The 21,092-nt window shown below is 51.3% G+C and overlaps 1 long non-coding RNA gene across 1 annotated transcript in view; it reads left to right on the top strand.

Moving 5' to 3' along the window:
- Positions 1-21,092, top strand: part of LOC308246140 — a 35,262-nt gene that overhangs the window by 313 nt on the left and 13,857 nt on the right. The gene's annotated exons all lie outside the window — the stretch shown is intronic.

Raw genomic sequence — 21,092 nt, 5'->3', positions numbered from 1 at the left:
GATGGCGGTGGCCTCCGCAGCGGTCGGTCCCCTGCCACAGTCCCTTGCATCCTCCTGGCCTCCCTCTCCGCAGGCCCCACGGAGAAGTGCGCAGAGCGGCTGTGTAACTGCAAGTCGGCAGGAAAGGGCCAGCTCCCTTAATTGGGGCCTCGTGTGACTGAGGCTGCTTTGTCACCCACATCCATGTGGGTAGTACCAGATCAAAGCTCCTCCGCTGCGCACCGAGCCTGCTCTCAGCAGGAGCCAGAGGACTGAGCCGTGAGGATGGCAGATGCCGCTCTGTGGAAAGGCCTTTTCCTCTGCAGTGCCAGTCCCCCTGCTGCTCCCGGCCGGCCCCGCCCAGCCTTGTCTCTAGTCCTGGGAGAGATGGGGACTTTGAAAATTTCACCAAGAAAGGTGCCCTGGTTCCCAGCATGCTCTGTGGCGGCTGCTGTTGATTTGAAATGTTTGCCGGGGAATCCCAGTTCGGCTCAGCAGACAGCAGCATTTGCTTATTCATTTGTTTATTGATTTACTGGGCTGCACTTGGGGCTTCTCTTGGGAAGAACGCCAGACGTGCAGACCGTCTGCCCAACGTCCAGCCAACAGTCAGACTCGAGTTTGGGCCTCAGATGCCACAAGGCCTCGAGTGGGCAGGCCTGGAGCCAGGGCAAAGCCCCAGAAGGGCAGCTGGGCAGGGCGGTGGGGCGAGGAAGTGCCGGTAGCAGGTACACCAGGCTGTGAGAGGGCGCCCCTGGAGTTGTGCAAGGTGGCACTCCCGCGTGGGCCTCTCCCTGTGGAGAGCTTATTACAGACCCGTGGCCGGAGAAAGAGAAGCGCATGTCTCCATCCCAGGAGCCCTTCTCCCGCTCATCGTCTTGAAGAGGCCTCCCTCCCAGAGGCAGGAGATGGAGAACAGCCAAGGTCTTTGGTGCCCGAAGGTGCTCAGATTCATGGCTTAGAACGGCTCTGCCAAACGTGCCAGGACTGAGTAAGGCAGAGGGTGTTTCTAGCAATGACTTTCTCAGCTCTTGTATAATGATACTACGCTTTGAAAAACCTCTGAGGACATGTGTGTCTTGTTGCCTTTTGGAGGCATATGTCGACTACAGATTGTGGGAGCAGGATGGGAGGGGGAGGGGACGGCAGGGTGTGAGCTGGGAGGCAGCGCGTCTGAACAGAATTCTGCCATGGATATAAAGATCTCAGACAGAGAACTGGTAAGAGGGAGGCCACTCTGAGTTTGGACAGGTCCTGGCTCCATCATTTATGAGGTGGGCAACCTCAGGCAAGTTACTTGCCACCTCTGGGCCTCATCTCATCTCTCAGATGAGGGTGAGATGTCAACCTCATAGAATGAATGTGAGGGTGTAAATGGGATAGTGTGAGAAGTGCACTAATCTGTAGATGGTCGCTTCCTCCCTATCACACACACAAGATTAGAGATGTGATGCTTCTGACAGAAGTCTCACCCCTAAGGTGGAAGGAAGACCCTGTCTGAATATATCCCGTGCCCCTTTTCAGACGTGCCTTTCTCTGACTGCTCTGGCTTCTCCGGGCCTTCCTGGAGCCCCTTCTCTTCCCTTTCCCTTTGGGAAGAAGAAAAAAATCTCCTGGCATTCCTATAGGTCATCCCAGCACTAATTTGTGGCCTCAGAGGCTGCCAGGTGTATATGGTGGGGAGGTGGGGGTCCATGTTGGGTATAGAAAAGGACTGAGCATGCCCTTCGAGAAGCCTACGGCTCTTTGAAAGTGGCGGGTCTCAGGGGAGCACGCTGGCTGAGGAGTCCCCCTGCCCAGCCTCCAACCCCAGCCCTGCCTTTCCCTGCTGTGCAGCCTGGAGCACAGGTTTAACCTCCCTGGGCCTGGTTTCTGCATCTGCGGAAGGAGATGATAAAAGTGCTGGCCTCAGAGGGTTGTTGTGAAGTTAAGCGAGTTTATACGCGTTACACACTTAAATCACGAGGCACCTGCTCCCCAGCCTCCTAGTCTTACCCCGCATAGGCTTTAAACACTCATAGCTCATCTTCCGTTATTCCTGCCACATTCCTGGGCACACTGCGCTCAAACCCTGCCCTCAGGCATGGCTTCTTTGTTTTGCACCTGCTGTTCCTCAGCCAGGAATGCCCCTCCTCCCAGCCTTGGCCTGTGAAAGCCCTTTTCATCAGAGGCTGCCTCCTCCATTCTGCTAAACAGTTCTTGGTTCCTCAGGACAAAGTCTCAATCTCTCTCTCTCTCTCTCTCTCTCTCTCTCTCTCTCTCTCTCTCTCTCTCTCTCCTCTCTCCCTCTTTCTTTCTCTTTCCAGAGCTCCCCAAACTCTCACATATGTCTCAGTTTTAGTACATTCACCCCTCTCTCCCCACTCCCACCATCCCACCATCCTGAAAACTCCTCCCAATTCTTTGGGATTCATGTAGGTGTGGGTGTCACTCACTCTAAGAAGCCTTCTTGGATCCCCCCCCCACTCCCACCCACAGCCCCCACTGGGTTATGGTTTCTCCTCCTCTCTGCTTTTCCTTGCACATCTATTACCTGTGCACATCCATCACCTATGCCTATTACCTGTGCACATCTATCACCTGTGCCTGTCTATTACCTGTGCACATCTATTAACTGTGCTTGTCTATCATCTGTGCCTGTCTATTACCTGTGCCTGTCTGTCACCTGTGCCTGTCTATTACCTGTGCACATTCATCACCTGTGCCTGTCTATTACCTGTGCCTGTCTGTCACCTGTGCCTGTCTATTACCTGTGCACATCCATCACCTGTGCCTGTCTATTACCTGTGCACATCTATCACCTGTGCCTGTCTATTACCTGTGCACATCTATTACCTGTGCATGTCTATTACTTGTGCCTGTCTATTACCTGTGCACATCTATTACCTGTGCCTATTTCCTGTGCCTATTACCTGTGCCTATTACCTGTGCCTGTCTATTACCTGTGTCTATCTATTACCTGTGTCTATCTATTACCTGTGCCTGTCTATTACCTGTGCGCATCTATTTCCTGTGCCTGTCTATTACCTGTGCACATCTATTTCCTGTGCCTGTCTATTTCCTGTGCCTATTACCTGTGCCTGTCTATTACCTGTGCACATCTACTACCTGTGCATGTCTATTACTTGTGCCTGTCTATTACCTGTGCACATCTATTACCTGTGCCTGTCTATTTCCTGTGCCTATTACCTGTGCCTGTCTATTACCTGTGCACATCTACTACCTGTGCATGTCTATTACTTGTGCCTGTCTATTACCTGTGCACATCTATTACCTGTGCCTGTCTATTTCCTGTGCCTATTACCTGTGCCTGTCTATTACCTGTGTCTATCTATTACCTGTGCCTATTACCTGTGCACATCTATTACCTGTGTCTATCTATTACCTATGCCTGTCTATTTCCTGTACCTATTACCTGTGCCTGTCTATTACCTGTGCACATCTATTAACCGTGCTTGTCTATCACCTGTGCCTGTCTATTACCTGTGCACATCTATCACCTGTGCCTGTCTATTTCCTGTGCCTATTACTTGTGCCTGTCTATTACCTGTGCCTGTCTATCACCTGTGCCTGTCTATTACCTGTGCACATCTATTTCCTGTGCCTGTCTATTTCCTGTGCCTATTACCTCTGCCTGTCTATTACCTGTACCTATCTATTACCTGTGTCTATCTATTACCTATGCCTGTCTATTACCTGTGCACATCTATTTCCTGTGCCTGTCTATTTCCTGTGCCTATTACCTGTGCCTGTCTATTACCAGTGCCTGTCTATTACCTGTACCTATCTATTACCTGTGTCTATCTATTACCTATGCCTGTCTATTACCTGTGCACATCTATTTCCTGTGCCTGTCTATTTCCTGTGCCTATTACCTCTGCCTGTCTATTACCTGTACCTATCTATTACCTGTGTCTATCTATTACCTATGCCTGTCTATTACCTGTGCACATCTATTACCTGTGCCTGTCTATTTCCTGTGCCTATTACCTGTGCCTGTCTATTACCTGTGACTGTCTATTACCTGTGCACATCTATTAACCGTGCTTGTCTATCACCTGTGCCTGTCTATTACCTGTGCACATCTATTTCCTGTGCCTGTCTATTACCTGTGCCTATTAGCTGTGCCTGTCTATTACCTGTGCACATCTATTAACTGTGCTTGTCTATCACCTGTGCCTGTCTATTTCCTGTGCACATCTATCACCTGTGCCTGTCTATTACCTGTGCACATCTATCACCTGTGCCTGTCTATTGCCTGTGCCTGTCTATTACTTGTGCCTGTCTATTGTCTATTACCTGTGCACAACTATTTCCTGTGCCTGTCTATTACCTGTGTAAATCTATTACCTGTGTCTGTCTATTACCTGTGCCTGTCTATTACCTGTGCAAATCTATTACCTGTGCCTGTCTATTACCGCCACACTCAGCAGAGTTGGTCAGTTTTCCTGTGTGCCTCCCCCAGCTGACTGTGAGCTTCCAGTGATGGGGTCAGTCCCAGCTAGGATTGAAATGGGCTGCAGGTCATAGCAAACCCTCAAATGTTAGTTTGTACCTTTAGACATTTTATTTCTTTTTATCTTGAAAGTCTGGAGTCTACCGAGGCTTCTACTCTCTTGTCACTATGTGATGGGTGACTTCCCTGACTAGGGTCCCTCACAGGCCAACATAGCTGCTCCATTTCCAGCCATTACCTCCACCTTCCTGTCAGCTGGGGGAAGAGTGCCAGCTATCTCTTAAGGAGAGTTCCAGAAGCTATTGTTTGACACTTTATTGGTTAGAATTCAGTCACGTGGCTATGTCCAGCTGCAAGGGAGGCTAGGCAATTCCAGAAGTTCCAGGACTAGGGAAGAACAGGAGAATGGAATGGAGACAGCTAGCAGCGTCTGCCTTAGGGCCCTGGTGCCTTCATCCCTGTGCTGTGCCCCGACCCTCCCTAGCACATTTCTGGACACATAGACAGACTTGTGTAGACCGTCACAAGGTGTGCGTTTGCCTCGCCGACAGAACAGGTGTGTGGCAGCCTCTGATGGATGTGTGTCCCCCACTCACTCATTTGGGAATATTTGTGGATGCAAATGTTACTCTAGGTGCAGGGATCAAGCAGTGGCTGAAATAGACAAAGTCTGCCCCCTTCTGAGCCCACATCCCAGTGGCTTCTATAGTGATAGGAAGCACTGTGCCCAGTTCTTTCTGAAGATTCACTCGCCCATAGTAGTCATGTCTGCTTTACAGACAAGGAAACTGAGCAAGGAAGAGCAAGTGACTTGCCAAGGTCACACAGGTGAGGAGAGAGCGAGCTGGTATTTAAGCCACGTGGTCTGGCTCCAGAGCCTGTCCTCTTAGTCTCTACCGGATGTCACTTCTCAACATTTTGACACTGTTACACTCACTGCACAGACTGTGCTGTGGCCCGCTTTCTGCATGTAACTGTGCCACAGATACTTTCTTGTAACTTTTGTAACGACCATTTGCGGTGGCCCCAGAGGGGTGGGCAGGTGGAGCAGCGGTGGTCCCTGTGTGGGGTCAAGAAGGATCCGTGTGCATCCACATCCTACAGGGAGAGGCCTGCTGACTTGGGTCACCTTGGCTTTTTATTCCTCCGAGCACATCTGTCTTCTCAAACCTTTCCTAGCCCGGGGGAGGGGAAATGTAAAAGGCTCTGGAGAAAGGCAAGTGGTACCAAAGTAAGATGCTGGGGCTCACATCTCTCTACCTCCCCACTTCACCTCTCCCCAAGCTGTCCTCTTCTGTGCTTCAGGGAGTGGGACCAAAGAGAACGGAGGGAACCTTCCCTAACACTTGTTCCCCGTGAGAATGCTACACTTTTGTTGTTGTTAATCCTCACCTGAGGATATTTTTTCCATTGATTTTTAGAGATAGTGGAAGTGAGGGGGAGAGACAGAGAGAGAGAAACATCCATGTGAAAGAGACACATGGGTTGGTTGCCTCCCGCATGCACCCCAACCAGCTCCCTGATGGGCTCCCGGGATCCAGCCTGCAACCAAGGTATGTGCCCTTGACTGGAATCAAACCAAGGACCCTTCTGAGCCAAATGGGCTAGGGTGAGAATGCTACGTTTTATTGTGAGGACACTGGGAATCAAGGAAGTCTGTTCTCTGGCCCTATGTCTCTGGCTAAGCAGTGACAGGCTAGAGATTGAAGCTCTGGCTCTTGTGTGGTAGGAAGAAGGGAGCAGAAAGTGGGAACCCATTTTGCAGATGGACACATCAAGGCCCAGAAATTTAGTTAAGCTGTAACCAGGCCACATGTTTCACAGTGAGTCAGGGATAGAATTTGGGTCTTGGGGACTTCTGATCCTGAGCAGGCTCATCTAACTTCACCTTTGGTCCCACAGGTTTGGTTTCTAAGACCCCAGAAATCTCAAAGCCTCTGTGGAAGGCCGGGTAATCAGCAAGTGTCTGTGGCCAGGCTGAGTCCTGGCAAGAACTGGGTGAAGTGCTGTGGGGGATGCAAAAAAAATTAAGATGTGGTCGTCATATGGAGACAATGGTGGGGAAGGGGCAGCCAATTGGGTTATGGAGATGAGCTCTTAGAAATAGGAAACACATCTAACTTTCAATTATTTCCATACGTGAACACCTAACACCTCGAGACCCTGTGTAGACTGAAGCAGTGAAGAAAGCCTAATGGGAGAGCAGGGTTTGTGCTGGGCTTTAAGAAGCAGTAGGGAGCCGAAACCGGTTTGGCTCAGTGGATAGAGCGTCGGCCTGCGGACTGAAGGGTCCCGGGTTCGATTCCGGTCAAGGGCATGTACCTTGGTTGCAGGCACATCCCCAGTGGGAGGTGTGCAGGAGGCAGCTGATCGATGTTTCTCTCTCATTGATGTTTCTAGCTCTCTATCCCTCTCCCTTCCTCTCTGTAAAATATCAATAAAATATATTTAAAAAAAAGAAAAGAAGCAGTAGGGATTAAACTCATACACCAAGAGTGAAGAGATGGCAGAAGGGTAAGGGGTGCCAGCCTGAGTAAAGGCACAGAGGCTGTTCTGAAGTGCCACGTGCCAAATATGTGGGTGGGATGGCCTTGTTGGAGAACAGTAGGCAATGGCACTGGAGAGGGGCCAGACATTGGAGAGGTGTGGAAGAACAGTCGAGGTATTTGAACTTAATTCTGAAATCCAATGAAGACAGCTCTTCAGCACCGGTGCCTCCAATCCCTCTCTTTCATTTATGGGAGACACCACTAATCAACCACTACACTCCCTGCAAAGCCACGTGTGGCCTCAGAGTCTTTTTCTTCTCTTTTCTTATATGTTTTTATTGATTTCAGAGAGAGGAAGGGAGAGGGCTAGAAAGATAGAAACATCAATGATGAGAGAGAATCATCATCAGTTGGCTGCCCCCTACACACCCCTTACTGTGGATCTCGCCCACAACCTGGGCATGTGCCCTGACCAGGAATTGAACTGTGACCCCCAGGTTCACAGGTCAATGCTCAACCACTGAGCCACACCAGCCGGGCTAGAGTACTTTTCAACCCAAGCTCCTGCCAGCACTTGCAACTGAGAGGAAACTTAGTTCCTGTGGGTAACTGGGAGCCACCACAGGTTCTTGAGCAGGAGAGTTTCTGAATGGGTTTTGTATTCCTGGAGCCTGTGTGACTGCTTGCCATCATCCCAATCAGCTTTGAGTCACTACCATGGCGGGGTTGAGACCTCTGAACACTACAGGGCAAAGGAGCGTCAGTCTTCACCCTATAACCCCCCCTAGTCCAGGCCTGCCCCTCTGGCACAGGGCCCAGCTTTTCTCATCCTGGAAACTGAGCAGAGAGAGAGAGAGTCAGCCACACCATTTAGGAGAGATTGAATTCTGAACGAGGCCCTGGTTGGCTTCCCCCCTGCCGAGGGAGAGACGAGGCCAGGTCAGGGTTGGGTGGGTGCCACCACCGACCCAGATTCTAATTTAGTGAGTTGAAATGCACCTTTAAAATGCATAGAGGTCTGAACAAAACTCATCTGTCATGGTTTTCAGTGTGAGAGAGATCCATCCATCCACCACAGATATGTGTGTGTGTCTCTGGGTATGTATGTGTTTTCTTTCCCAAACGTAAGTATTGATTCTCTGTGACTGTAAACAGGCCATAAGAATGCTCTCAGGCATCCCACCCTCTGATTGCGGCCATGCAGATAGGACTGAGGTGGCATTCCTCCTGTGGCTCCAGTCTGTTTGTCATTGCTGGCGTGTGAATGTGTGTGCGTGTGAGAAAGGTGGGGATGAAAAGGAAATTACTTCATCTGCCCAGAGTTGCTGTGCACACCGAGGGCAGGTGTTTGTCTGTTGTGGGTCTTGGGGGCTGGCGCTGGGGGGGATGCGCTGGAGTGGGGAGCTGAAGGTTCCCTGTTTTGCAGCCCTTGGACCCACCCCACCTCCAGGCTGGGGAGGCGTGTTGGAAATCCAGCTCTCTGGCAAGCGCTGGGCCCATGAGCGCCCTGGATTCGTGAGCGGCTGAGAGATACGTTTATTTCCCTTTAATGTTGTTCAGGGTTCAATTTACCCAGTGGCACACTAGTAAATAAATAAGAAAACCAAACCTTTGACAGGGGGAAATATGGAGTTTTCCTCCTATATTTCTGAGTAATATCTCAAAACTTTTGTGACTCATGAGGGCCTGCAGTGTTTGGCTAAAGGGAAAAAAAAAGAAGGAAAAGAAAATCATCTCGTTTCTTATATATTTGTCAACAGCTTTACAGCAAGTGGAGAATATTCTATGTAATGTGGCCCTGTGCACCATCTGTGCTGACGGCAGGTTCCCTGAGGTCTGTGGCTGTGTCTGAAGCCAGGCAAGTGTAACCTGCATAATTGTATCTCTGTAAAGGGGCCGTTTTCTATTGCCCAGAACCCATTACCCACCAAATCTCCTGACACTAATCTCCCAGGCCTCCAAAATCTGGGCATTGGGGGTGGGAAGTTATTGCACAAAAATCATTCAAATGCGCCAGCTCGGAACGCAGCAGTAGTTAAGGAAGAAAGAAAAAGGCAAATGAGACAGAAGCTGTTACAGGCGAATGAGGCAGTAAGAGGGGAGACCAGGAAGGTGTGAGAGACAACTCTGTGTCCGATTGTGTATTTCCCTGAAGACTGTGTTGGGACCCTCTGTGCCAAGCGTTGGGCAAGGCATATGGAGAGGAGGCATCATTAATAACAACAATGCAATCGTGATCATCATAACAATGATGGGCCATTCACTTCACACTTACCAGGTGCTGGGTGCTGTGCTGAGCACATTATCTCAGAGCTGAGTAGCCGAGGTCCTTGCTCTCGGCGAGTTTACAATCTGGTGGAGGCTAGGGGAGCAGGACCAGCTGCCTTCTGGAAATCCTTGGAGAATTCTGCACTTGAAGGGTAGTTATGAAATTCCCAAATTGGAGAACTTTTTATAAATTTTAAATTTTGGGTTCTGATTGATGGAAATCTGTCTCTTTGAGGAACCCCGGTAAATTAGGTTTTTATGAAAAAGCTTGCCCAATTTAGCGCAAAGGAAATGGACAAAGGGGTGAGTATGGGAGGGGGCTGGGGAAATATGATGGGGAGAACAGGGGATATTCAGGTCATAGAGAAAGGTGGGGACAGGAAGAGAGGAAGGGGTGGGGAGATGGCTGACCACTAGGGTGTGAAATGACTAAAACCCATGGCATGCAGATGAAGAGTGAGGGACTTGGAATCCCTAGCCCAGGGCATAGTTTTGAGAAGGGGGGGAGGATGAGGGCTCTTAGCTGGCTGGCTGGGAGCCAGGTTCAGGGTAACTGAGGTCTTCTGCATCCTAAAGGAATCAATGAAGGCGACTGAGAGTGAAATGGCTCCTTCAGTTGCAGAACAGAGTTTGAAGAAGTGCCTCTCAGGGAGGGAGAGGAGAAGGAGGGATGGTGGGCAGAATCCAAGGGGCAGCAGATGCGGGAGATGGTGGGGAAATGACTGTCTTCAGAGGGCTCCTGGTTGGGAGATGAACATTGAAAGGGGATGCTGGGAGCTGTCCAGGGCCTGGAGTGCTGAAACGGATTCCTGGAAATAGCTCTTCTTGGCCCATAGAAGCTGGCAATCTCCTACCCAGGGGTTCTCAAAAGTGCAGTCCCTAGACCAGTAGCATCAGCACCGCCTGGAAACTAGTTAGAAATGCACACTCCCAGGCCCCACCCCAGATTTAATGAGTCAGAATGGGGGGAGGTGGGTAGAGTACGTGCAGCAGCAATTTGTTTTTAACAAGCCCTCCAGGGGATTCTGATGCCACTCAGTTTGAAGAACCACTGCTCTAACCAACAGCTCTCCCTGTTCCCAACCCCCGGCTCCACTCTTTCCAGCCACAGTCACACCCTGTGCACAGCTCTACCATGGCACTTGCCACCTGCCTTCAAAGCATCTCTATGTTTCTTTCCTCATCAGTGCTAAGCTCCATGAAGGGAGGGCAATGTCCTACTCCACTCTGAACCCCCAGTTCCTGCAACAGCTGGCAGAAAGTGTAGGTATGCAGTAAATCTTGTTATGAATGGATTGAAGAATGCATGGATGAATTCTAGAGAGGCAGCTAAAGTGACCTTTAACATCATAGGTAAGCTCCTGCTTTAAATCCTCCAAAGGCTCCCAGAGCATTTAGGATGAAACCCAGATCCTTACAAGGCCCTTTGGCCTGGACCCTGTGCCCTCACAGACCTGCTGTCTTCCTCAACCAGTCTTCCAAACACCCCAGGTTTATTCTCATCTTAAGGTCTTTTCATGACTGTGCCCTCTCTCTGCAGTGCTCCTTGCCCAGATGGCCACACAATGGGCTTCCTCTCACTTCTCAGGGCTTGGCTCACACAATACCCTCTCAGAGAGGCCTTCCCTGAGTGCCCATCTAAAGCGTCACCTCCCTCCCCATCCCATTACCTTCTTGGTTGACTGGTTGGTTGGCTTTTCTTCTTACGGCACTCTACAGATTCCCAAGGTGTATTGGGAGGGATTCTCCTCCACCATTTCCATATGTTCCTCCCAATGTTGCCCCATATAGAAGAAAATAATCATTTATAAAGATAATTGACATTGCCTCAATTAAAAAACTTCCTTATATTTATTTAGATTTTAAGTAAAATCATTGTGTATGCTTAGCAAACCCAGATTCAAGATGAGTTCCCTTAGAATAATCCTTTTTCTGCCTTCCAGTCCCTTTGGATGGATCTTCTGGAACAACCATAAACCAAGCCCCTTTAATCCTACTGTGGTGGGAGCTACAGGCTTAGGGCAAGAGGAGCCTGCAATCGGGGGTGTTTCATTTTGCAAGAAGAAAAATGGACCACCCAGGAGGACATAGAGATTATGGATGAAGACTTCAACACATTCAGAGAAGTGAGGGAAGGACAGGTGCTGTAGGAAAGAGGTGCAAGTGTCATTACAGATCACCAGGGAAGGAAGGCTTCCTGCATAGCTGGGGATTTGTGTTGCTTGGGAAGATTTTAGAGACAAAGATGACTAAGATAACCACAGTAAAAGCTTTTCTATTTAGTGCTTGACCCCATACCAAGCACTGTTCTAAAAACTCATATTCATTGAATTCTTACAAGAACCCCATTTCACCCCCATTTTACAGATGTGGAAACTGAGGTATGGAGACTTGAAGTAACCTCTCCAAGGTGCCCAGGTAGTAAGAGGTTAAGGGAGGAAATCCAGGCTGAATCCCAACCATCTCACTCCACTCTCTCCAATAGTGACCTCAGCAGTACTTTAAGCTTCAGTGCAGTTTTCCAAGTCTGCCCCATTCCCTAGCTGGTTCTGAGTGCCCATGGAGTGGCCAGGCAGGTGCTTCCGCTTCATTTCCTAGGTGAGGGTGCTGATGTTGGTGAGGTTCAGCAAACCACCAGAGGCTCCACAGAAAAGAAGAGGCAGAAGTGGGGCTCACATCCCTGTCACCAAGCCTGGCCCCCTGCCTGCAAGAAAACCTTGGGGATGTCTGTCCTCCAACCAGTCAGCAAGCCTGCCTTGGCAAGCAGAGGGCATTTGGGAAATGACATTGAAAGGCAGCAGGCAGGCAGCGTTCTGCTCCTTTCCCCAGCCCACCCTCTCCCAGCCCTAAGATATATATAGCACCAGCGGAGAAGTGAATCGTGTGTTTGTCTGCAGCCCCTTTCTGCAGATCCATCACGGAGCCGTGCTCGGTGCAGATTTTGCAAACAGCTTGAGATTGCTGAATTAATTAGAATAAAATTAATCAAAACACCCACCACAAAGGAACCTGAGCATGTGGAGTGTGACTTGGGTGAGGGAGGAGGTGCAGCAGAGACAGGGCGCCGGCGGGACTGGCTGTCCGCCCAGAGCCCGCTGGGGCAGGCCCTAAGCCGCTGGGTGGGGCTCTGACTCCTGTCAGTACTCTTGGGGCTCCCCAGCCACCACACTGGGCCTCGAGAAGGAGAGGACTCGGCCCTTCTGTCCAGGCTGTACCTTTTGTAGGGACTGGAGCTGGGGTCCTGTAAGAAGGTTCAAGGAGGTGATGAGTGGGAAGGAGGGGCAACGGCAAGAATAATGCAACACATCAGAGGTCAGAAAACCTAAGTCTCTGAGCAACGTTATCCCAGTTTCAGCCCTTGTAAGTTGTATAACAGACAACAGGGCCAGAATGTCTTGGTTCAAATCTCGGCTCTATCGCTTACTAGCTGTGTGACTTGACTGCGTAACATGTGTAACTTCTCTGAGCCTTTGTTTCCTCATCTGTCAAGTGGGAACAATAATAGTATCTCCCTTATGGGGTCTGGTATACAGTGAGTGCTATATAAGTGCGAGCTGTTATTATATCTAACCAGTCAAGAGGCCCTGTCCATCTTCCTTCAACTTGGCGTCACGTTTCCTTTTTTCTTCCTACTGCCACTATCTCAGTCAGGCCTTCGTTACTTCATTCATTCATTCATTCATTCAATCATTCAATCCACCCATTCATTCCATTAGCATTTATGGAGCTTCCATTGCTTGCCTGACACTGGGGGTGCAAAGGTAAGACCCAGACACTGCCTTCAGGGGTTTCCCATCTAACAAAGAGGTGTGGATGCACCAGGTCAAATTCCCAGGGTCAAGGAGTGCTTCACAGAGAACTCTCAGCTATCGTCTCCAGGGGCACAGGCTGGGAAGGCATTCCAGGCAGGGGAGGGCATGTGCAAGGCACTGCCACCAGTGTTCGTGTCCTAAAACACAAATCTGACCAAGTCATGTCCTGGCTCAAGAACCTGCCATCACCTTGTTAGCTCAGCGGGGTCCATGTCATAGTCGAGGTAAAGCCCTCTGCTTGGGTTGCAGGCTTCTCCCCAAATCTTCTCCACTTAGATACCACCATGATCTCAAACTCTCAGAACCCTCCTTCTCCAGTTGGGGACTGTGAAATTAGAGTTATCATGGAACTTAAATGATTATGTGTGTGCAGCAGGTGCTGAATAATTACCCCCCCCCCCCCCCCCACCACACACACACACACTAAGCTGCTTGGTAAGGTTCTCTTGGTTTAAGTGTGTGCAGGAGGCAACAGCAGGCAGTGTTCAGAGCGCTGAGCCCTGGCCTGGGGTCAGCAGAGCAGTTGCTTCCTGGCTTTGCCTCCTAGTGGCCCGGCTGTATTCCTGTCCCTGCCCCAAGCAGATCCTCCCTGTATTTCCTCCTCTGCAGAATAAAGGTCCCAGAGTTCCTCAGTAGGGGTGCTATGGGCATTTTCAGGGAACAGCTCTTTGTGAGACCCTCCCATGCAGGGTGGGGCAGCTTAGCACCCCAGTGAGCCCCGAGGCATGGAGGCATCGAAGCAGCCAGAACCATCCCCTCATATTTCCATCCCCTCCCTCCCTGCTTCGGACCGAGACCCCTTTTAAAAAACATTTCTGTGGTTCTTTCCAGCTCGGACCTTCTCTCAGTCTCTGGCTCCTCGATTATATGTCAAAAGCCTTGAAGGGAGTCTGCCTATGTACCCCCCCACACAGAGACTAAAGGACTTGGGGGTGCACAATAAGACAGTAAGCACAAAGTCAGTGAGAGCCCCTGGCCGAAGCTACAGCCCAGGAGCCACACTGAGACGTTTCAAATCTGGCTCTTCCAGTTACCAGCTGTGTGATGCTGGGAAAGCTTCGTAACCTATCTGAGCTCCAACACCTGGTTCATCTGTAAAATGAATGCTGATGGTAAGCGTGACGGCCTTGCAGTATTACTTGGAAGGGTTCAATAAGATAATGAATGTAAAGCACTTAGCACAGAGCCTGGCATATAATTAAAGGCTCAATAAAATAAAAGGTTTGTGTATCAGGTTGTCTTGGGCAATACTGAATCTCTCAACTTTCTCATCAAACAAGGATAATAATATGCCACCCTCCTAGGGCTGCTGTGAGATCCAAGTCAGCAAGGGCATACACACACTGTTGGTTCTCAGCAGGGCACACGCCTGGTGATAGTGTAAATGATTCTCCATCTTTGAAGGTCAGTTTGGCAGCATCTTTCAAATTATAAATGCACATACCTCTTGCCCCAGCAATTCCATCTCCAGACATTTTTTCTGTAGATGTACTTCCAAGGTGCAAAATCACACTGTACAAGTTCTGTATTAGCAAAAGTTTGGAAATCACTCAAATATCCAGCCAATGGAAGTTGGTTAAACCAATTACAGGACAAAAATGCACTGGAATACTAGACAGCCATACAAAGGACAAGAAAGTTCTTTATGACATACTAGAGGCCCAGTACACGAAATTTGTGCATGGATAGGGTTCCTAGTGGCTGCTGGTCACTGGCCAGGGCCTCCCTTCATTCCGCTCCACCCCTGGCGGTCAGTGCAGGTCATAGCCATCGATCAAACTCCCAGTCGGTCGAACTCCCAAGGGGACACTTTGCATATTAGGCATATATATATCTCCTATCTAATAAAATAGTAATATGCAAATTAACCCTCACTCCGCTACACCCACAAGCCACGCCCACAGCCACGCCCACCAGCCAATCAGAGCGAATATGCAAATAAACCCAACCAAGATGGCTACGGCCACAGAGAGCAGGAGGGAGGCTTGGGTTTCCCTAGCAATGGAGGAAGCCAAGCTTTCTGCCTGCCCTTGCTGGCCTAGGCCTCCACTCAAGGCTACAAAGTTTCAATGATAGAAGATACATAAACCCAAACAGAAATGGCGGCAGCCAGGAGCTGGAAAGAGCAGGAAGCTAGGGTTGCCCCCGGTGATGGAGGAAGCCAAGCTTTCCGCACACCCTGGCCTGCCCAGGCCTCCACTTAAGGCTACAAAGTTTCAATTATAGAAGATACATAAATCCCCCCAAAAAAGGCTGCCACCATGGAGCAAGCAGAAGGCTTGGCTCCGCTCCAGGCTACAAAGTTTCAATTGTAGAAGATAAATAAACCCCAGATACCAGAGCCTCCACTTGGGTCACCAGGGGGCGTGGCCGGCCTGCAAACCACCACAGGCCCCTTGCCCAGGCCGCCCCACACCCCAAGGGAACCCCCACCCTGATCCGGGACATCCTTCAGGGCAAACCAGCTGGCCCCCACCTGTGCACCAGGCCTCTATCCTAGCTAATAAAAGAGTAATATGCAGATTGACCATCACTCCAACACACAAGATGGCTGCCCCCATGTGGTCAAAGATCCTGCCCCCATGTGGACACAAGATGGCCACCACAAGATGGCCAGCAAGGGAGGGCAGTTGGAAGGGACCAGGCCTTAAAGGGAGGGCAGTTGTGGGTGATCAGGCCAGCAAGGGAGGGCAGTTGGGGGCAATCAAGCCTGCAGGGGAGGGCAGTTAGGGGTGACCAAGATGGCAGGGGAGAGCAGTTGGGGGTGACCAGGCCTGCAGGGAAAGGCAGTTAGGAGGGACCCAGGCCTGCAGGGGAGAGCAGTTAGGGGTGACCAGGCCTGCAGGGGAGGGCAGTTAGGGGTGACCAGGCTGGCAGGGGAGGGCAGTTAGGGGTGACCAGGCTGGCAGGGGAGCAGTTAGGCATCAATCAGGCTGGCAGGGGAGTAGTTAGGGGGTGATCAGGCTGGCAGGCAGAAGCGGTTAGGAGCAATCAGGAAGGTATGCAGGCGAGCAGTTGGGAGCCAGCAGTCCTGGATTGTGAGGCCCAGTGGGATTGGGCCTAAACGGGCAGTTGGACATCCCTCGAGGGGTCCCTGATTGGAGAGGGTGCAGGCTGGGCTGAGGGACACACACACCCCCGTGCACGAATTTCGTGCACCGGGCCTCTAGTATATATATAAAGATCTGCAAGATCCGTTGTTCTGGGGGTGGGGCACGGAAAGAAAGGGTGTGCTGTAATGCCTCCATCTGTGGCTTTTCTGCTGGAGAAGATCTCTTGGAAGGATTCACAGTAAAGCAGCATCAGCGGCTGCTGTGTTCAGTCGGGGGAGTGGGTACAGGGAGGGAGGAAGGCTTTGTGAAATTGCAACCACATGCATATAAAAGCTATTGATAACTAAATGCCTGGCAAAACTTCAGGAACTGTAATGAGCCCAAGTGAGAAGCGAGGTCCTCTCCGGGAGGTGACTGGGAGGCTCCTCAGTCTCAGGCAGCAGGCCCTGCTCTTGATGTCAGCACACACTTCCATAGGCTGAGGGGGTGCTCAGCTGGGGGCTAGAAAGCACAGTGTCCCCTTGGGCAGGCAGCAGCCCAGCACCTTGGGAGGTCACTTTCCCACAGGGGTCCCCATATGTTAGCACTTAAACAGGGGCTGTGATACCAAAAGCCTGATAGCTCTGCCCAGGACTACACCACCCAAGGGCTCTGTGGGTGTCTGTGTGATTGGAAAAGGAGTCCTTGTGGGGGGCTGCCAGACAGGAAGTTTCACAGATGGCCCTGGCCCTGTGCCCCTTTTCCCTGCCTGGAGCAAGGAGTTGCCGCTGTGCCTCTGAAGGAATGAGGTGTCTGTCCCCGAAGCAGGGAGACGAGGGAGGCAGATGGAGATACAGAGCCTGTGGAGTCAGACTCACGTGGGTTCAAATCCCAGCTGGGCCACTTACCCACTGTGCGACCTCAGGCAGGGCCCAGGCTCGGTGGGTCTGTTTCCACACCTGTAACATGGAACAGTCACACGCCCGTCACAAGGTTGTTGCAACAAGGGAAGGTGATGTCTTTAAAGTGCACGTGCACAGGGTGATAACTGAGGCGAGGACTTGAGTGCCAGGAGTTTATGCGGAGGGTGACCTTGGGAAGCACTGGGCAAGGGGGACAGGGAAGGAGGGAAGCCAGTAAAGGGCATGTTGCAGAGCAGTTGCCACTCTGGGTCTGGGCTCAGTGTTGCTGGACCTCGGGAGCCTCAGAACAAGCCTCTGATTTATCTCAATGAGGGGGTTGGGGTATTTATATGCCAACTCCCAACCTTCATTGGTCAAGGGCTGCTCTGAGCACTTAAACTCCTTGCACTTGCAGCCTGTCTGGGGCTCAGGACAAGCAGGCTGGGGTGGGGCAGGGGCATCAAACAGACTATCAAGCCCTTTGGGCATGGCTTAGTAGTTGAACTTCGACCTATGAACCAGGAGGTCACAGTTTGATTCCTGGTCAGGGCACATGCCTGGGTTGCGGGCTCAATCCCCAGTGTGGGGCATGCAGCAGGTAGCCGATCAATGATTCTCTCTCATCATGAATGTTCTATCTCTTGCTTCCTCTCTCTTCCTCTTTGAAATCAATAAAACAATATTTAAAAAAACAACAACAGACTGTCAGGCAGAGAAGCACAGGTGCTCGGAGCTAGAGGAAGTCCAAGAGCCACACATGGGACTAGTTTGTGCTGAGGGCATATGGCAGGGCCACCAATATCTCTGTTGTAACTGCTTTAGCGTGCACTTGGCACTATTTAAGCACTTTATAAATATTAACTCACTTAATCCTTACCACAACCCAATGAAGTAGATAAAGACGCTGAGGCACAGAAAGGTTAAGTAACTTGTCCAAGTTCACCCAGCTGGAAGGGGGAGCCATGATTTAAGCTGAGGAAATCTAGTTTATTGGGTCTAAAGGGATGTTAGAGACCACCAAGATCTATCCCTTCAACTTGTGGAAGAGAAAACTGAAGTCCAGAGAGAGGAAGCAATTTGTCCCAAGTCACAGAACCAGAATTTGAACTTGGATTGCCCATTCCAACTCTGACACCCTCACTCCCCACCCCCCAATGCATCTCCCACCCACCTTAATTTTAGGCTTTTCTTCTGGGTTACCAACTAACGAGCCTCAGGTGGGGCCAGAGGCAGGTGGTGTGTGGGGGGGAGGGTTGGGATGTGGCCTTCTGCAGAGCACTGGGTGCTGCAGTGCGGAAGCCAGGGGGCCATTAATCGGCTGGGAAGGCGGGTGCGGCAAAATCAGATTATGATCTTTAAGCTGCATGCTTTGAATCTCAAAATCAGCAAAGGAATCAGGGAAGGAGGCGGGTGTTGCCTGTCCCTGCTTTTTAACCCCAGGCTGGCATCAAAGAGGAGAAGAGGAGCCGGGCTCACCAGGGTGTGAAATTTCCTTTTTGTCTCCTGAGGTGGGGAGGGAGCGATGAGAAACTGTGATGTGCCCCATGTGTAATTAAAGACTCTAGGATTTTTTGAGGATTACGTTGCTCAAAGAGGCACAGGGAGCTCTGGGTGGTATATCTGGGCCCTTGCTGACATGCCTTATAGAGGTAAGGAGGGGTGTGTGTGTGTGTGTGTGTGTGTGTGTGTGTGTGTGTGCTTGTGCTTGGATCCAGAGGAAATCACAACTGACAAGACATAAATTAACTCTTGCAGCTTCTTACTTCTCAGAAAAGCCAGAGCAGCGTCCGGCTGTCTTTGCCCAGAGACGAGCTTCTAGAACTTTTACCCCTGAGTTGCCAAGGGATGCCCTTGCCAGACTCTCAGTGGGTTGCTGCAGACGTGGCTGGCACGGCAAGAGTGGCCATGTCCCATTTTGCCTAAGACTGTCCCAATTTTAGCTCTGAAAGTCCCGAATCCTTGGAGCCCTCTCAGTTCTGGACAAATCAAGATGGTTGGTCAGGGGAGGGGCCAGGTACACAGGGCTAATGCACTGTGACAGGCTGCAGGGCCCAATAAATCTTTCCATTTCTTTGTCTTTCCTGAGAGAAGCTCATGATTATCACCTTCTGGGTGACCCTTCATCCTCACGCCTGCTGAGGCTGGACCCCGAGAAGCCCCCTGTGTCAGGAGACTGGGCCTGTCTGCTGGGTGAGGGCAGGGTCATGGGCAAGTGCAGGCCACCAGCCAGGTGTCCAAATTTGTCTCCACCTCTAGTTTTTGGTTCCCCTGCCTTTATCTGATTGTTCCCTCAAGCCAGGTCACGCTCCTGTCAGGAGCCCTTGGTGCTATGAGAAGGGGTTCCATGAGGCCCTCGTGGGCCTGTGGGGCCTGGCTGGCAGAGCTGTGTGCCCAGGAAGGAGCCTGGTATGGGGACCGGGACCAGGGACGGGCTGTGATCACTGTGCAACCTGGGAGAGTCCCTTTCCCTCTCTGGGCCCAGTTTCAAATGAAGGGATTGGAATGGAAGGTTTCTTTTTCTTTCCCTTTTTTTTTTTTTTTTTTTTTTTTTTTTGGAGGGGGTAAAGATTTATGTTTAAATTATGAAAATAATGCAATTGTTTGTTAGAAAAATTTAACAGTACAAATGTGTAAGCTTGGGAGGTTAAAGTCCCTTTCTCCTTATCCTATGGGACAACCACTGTTAACAGTCATTTTAATCTTCCCAGACATTTTCTATGCATATGCAAGCATGTGAGTATATATAGCCTTTATTTAAAATGCAACACAATGAGACCCTTCTCTACATGCTATGCTGCAACTTGCTTTTCTGTTGAGCAATATATCCCAGACATCTTTCCACACACATATGAACCTCCCTCGTTCTTGCCACGATGGCATGTTCTGCTGTAAGAATGCGTGGCTGGCTCTCAGGCTCGCTGCCCGCTAAAGAGAAACAACCAGAGGTGGGGAGGGTTTGGGGGATGCCAGCAGGTTGTCAGTCCAGAACAGCCTGGGGTCTGTGGCATCCCTTCGCTGAGAGATGGAAATGATTTGGAGAGGGGCGAGGAGGAACGGGAACTCTGGGCCCTGACAATTAGGCGTGGGGCTGGGGCTTCCGAAGATCCACACACCGCCCCTGTGGCACCGGGGAGGGGTCAGGGACACAGGGCTAATGCACTGTGACAGGCTGCAGGGCCCAATAAATCTTTCCATTTCTTTGTCTTTCCTGAGAGAAGCTCATGATTATCACCTTCTGGGTCACCAGGAGCGGAGCCCCAGAGGGCAGCACACAGCTCATGCGCTTCCAGCTGGCTCCGATCAAGAAGTTAGAAGGGAGCCTGCAAATACATTTCCTGTTATCATCTCTGCGTCCCAGAATGACTTTCCCTGGCGGGGCTGGGGGAGGGGAGGAGGCAGCGGGCCTCGCAGGAGAGCGAGGGCGGGAGTATTAAATGTCCCGACGCCTCGCGCCGCCGGGCAGGGAGCAGCCTCGGCGCAGCTGGGTCTGGGAGGGTCTGGAAGATGGCTGCGGAGCAGTCCGTGGGAGGGACGGATCCTCCGGCCAGCGGCAGGGGCGGCCCGAGTCGCCCTGACACACTGCTCGGGCCCCTCCGCTACCGCGAGAGGATGGGCGCAGCGCGGACACTCACTGTGTCCAGCGGTGCGCGCCCAGCGACCTCGCTTTGCTCGGGCCGGACATCCGTCTTGCTGGCTCTAGATAGAGAATACCATCTCTCTGCCCACACCCCATTTGCTGGGAGACAGCCTGGGCTCTGAATTTTTTATGGCCTCACTTAGCTTGGAGGAAATCCAGAGGTCAAAGCCTGCGCAGACGCTCCAGTCACCTTGCGTCCCGGCTCAGCCTTCCCGAAGCCGGCTCACCCATGGGGCCCTAAATTACGGCGATTACACTGCAATTCGCGGCGCGATATTACTTTGATACACTACCTGCGGCAGCTGGGCCCGGGAAGCGTGCATTATTTACCAGGGAGCTGCCGGCGCTGCGCACCGCAGCCGCCTGCGCTCCGCGGGTCCTCTCCGTCCCGCAGCCCCGCCCCGCCCCGCCCGCAGGGTGCGGGGTCTCCGAAGGAGAGGGGCATGGAGCAGTCACCCTGTCTCTGAGCGACCCTTTCCCGACTGTAACATAGGCCGGGAGAGGAAGAAGTGGCCGA

The sequence above is a fragment of the Plecotus auritus genome, assembly GCF_963455305.1.
Source record: "Plecotus auritus genome assembly, chromosome: 4".
NCBI classification, from domain to species: Eukaryota; Metazoa; Chordata; class Mammalia; order Chiroptera; family Vespertilionidae; genus Plecotus; species Plecotus auritus.
The sequence above is the reverse complement of the archived record's forward strand: the minus strand, read 5'-3'. Positions and strand labels throughout refer to the sequence as shown.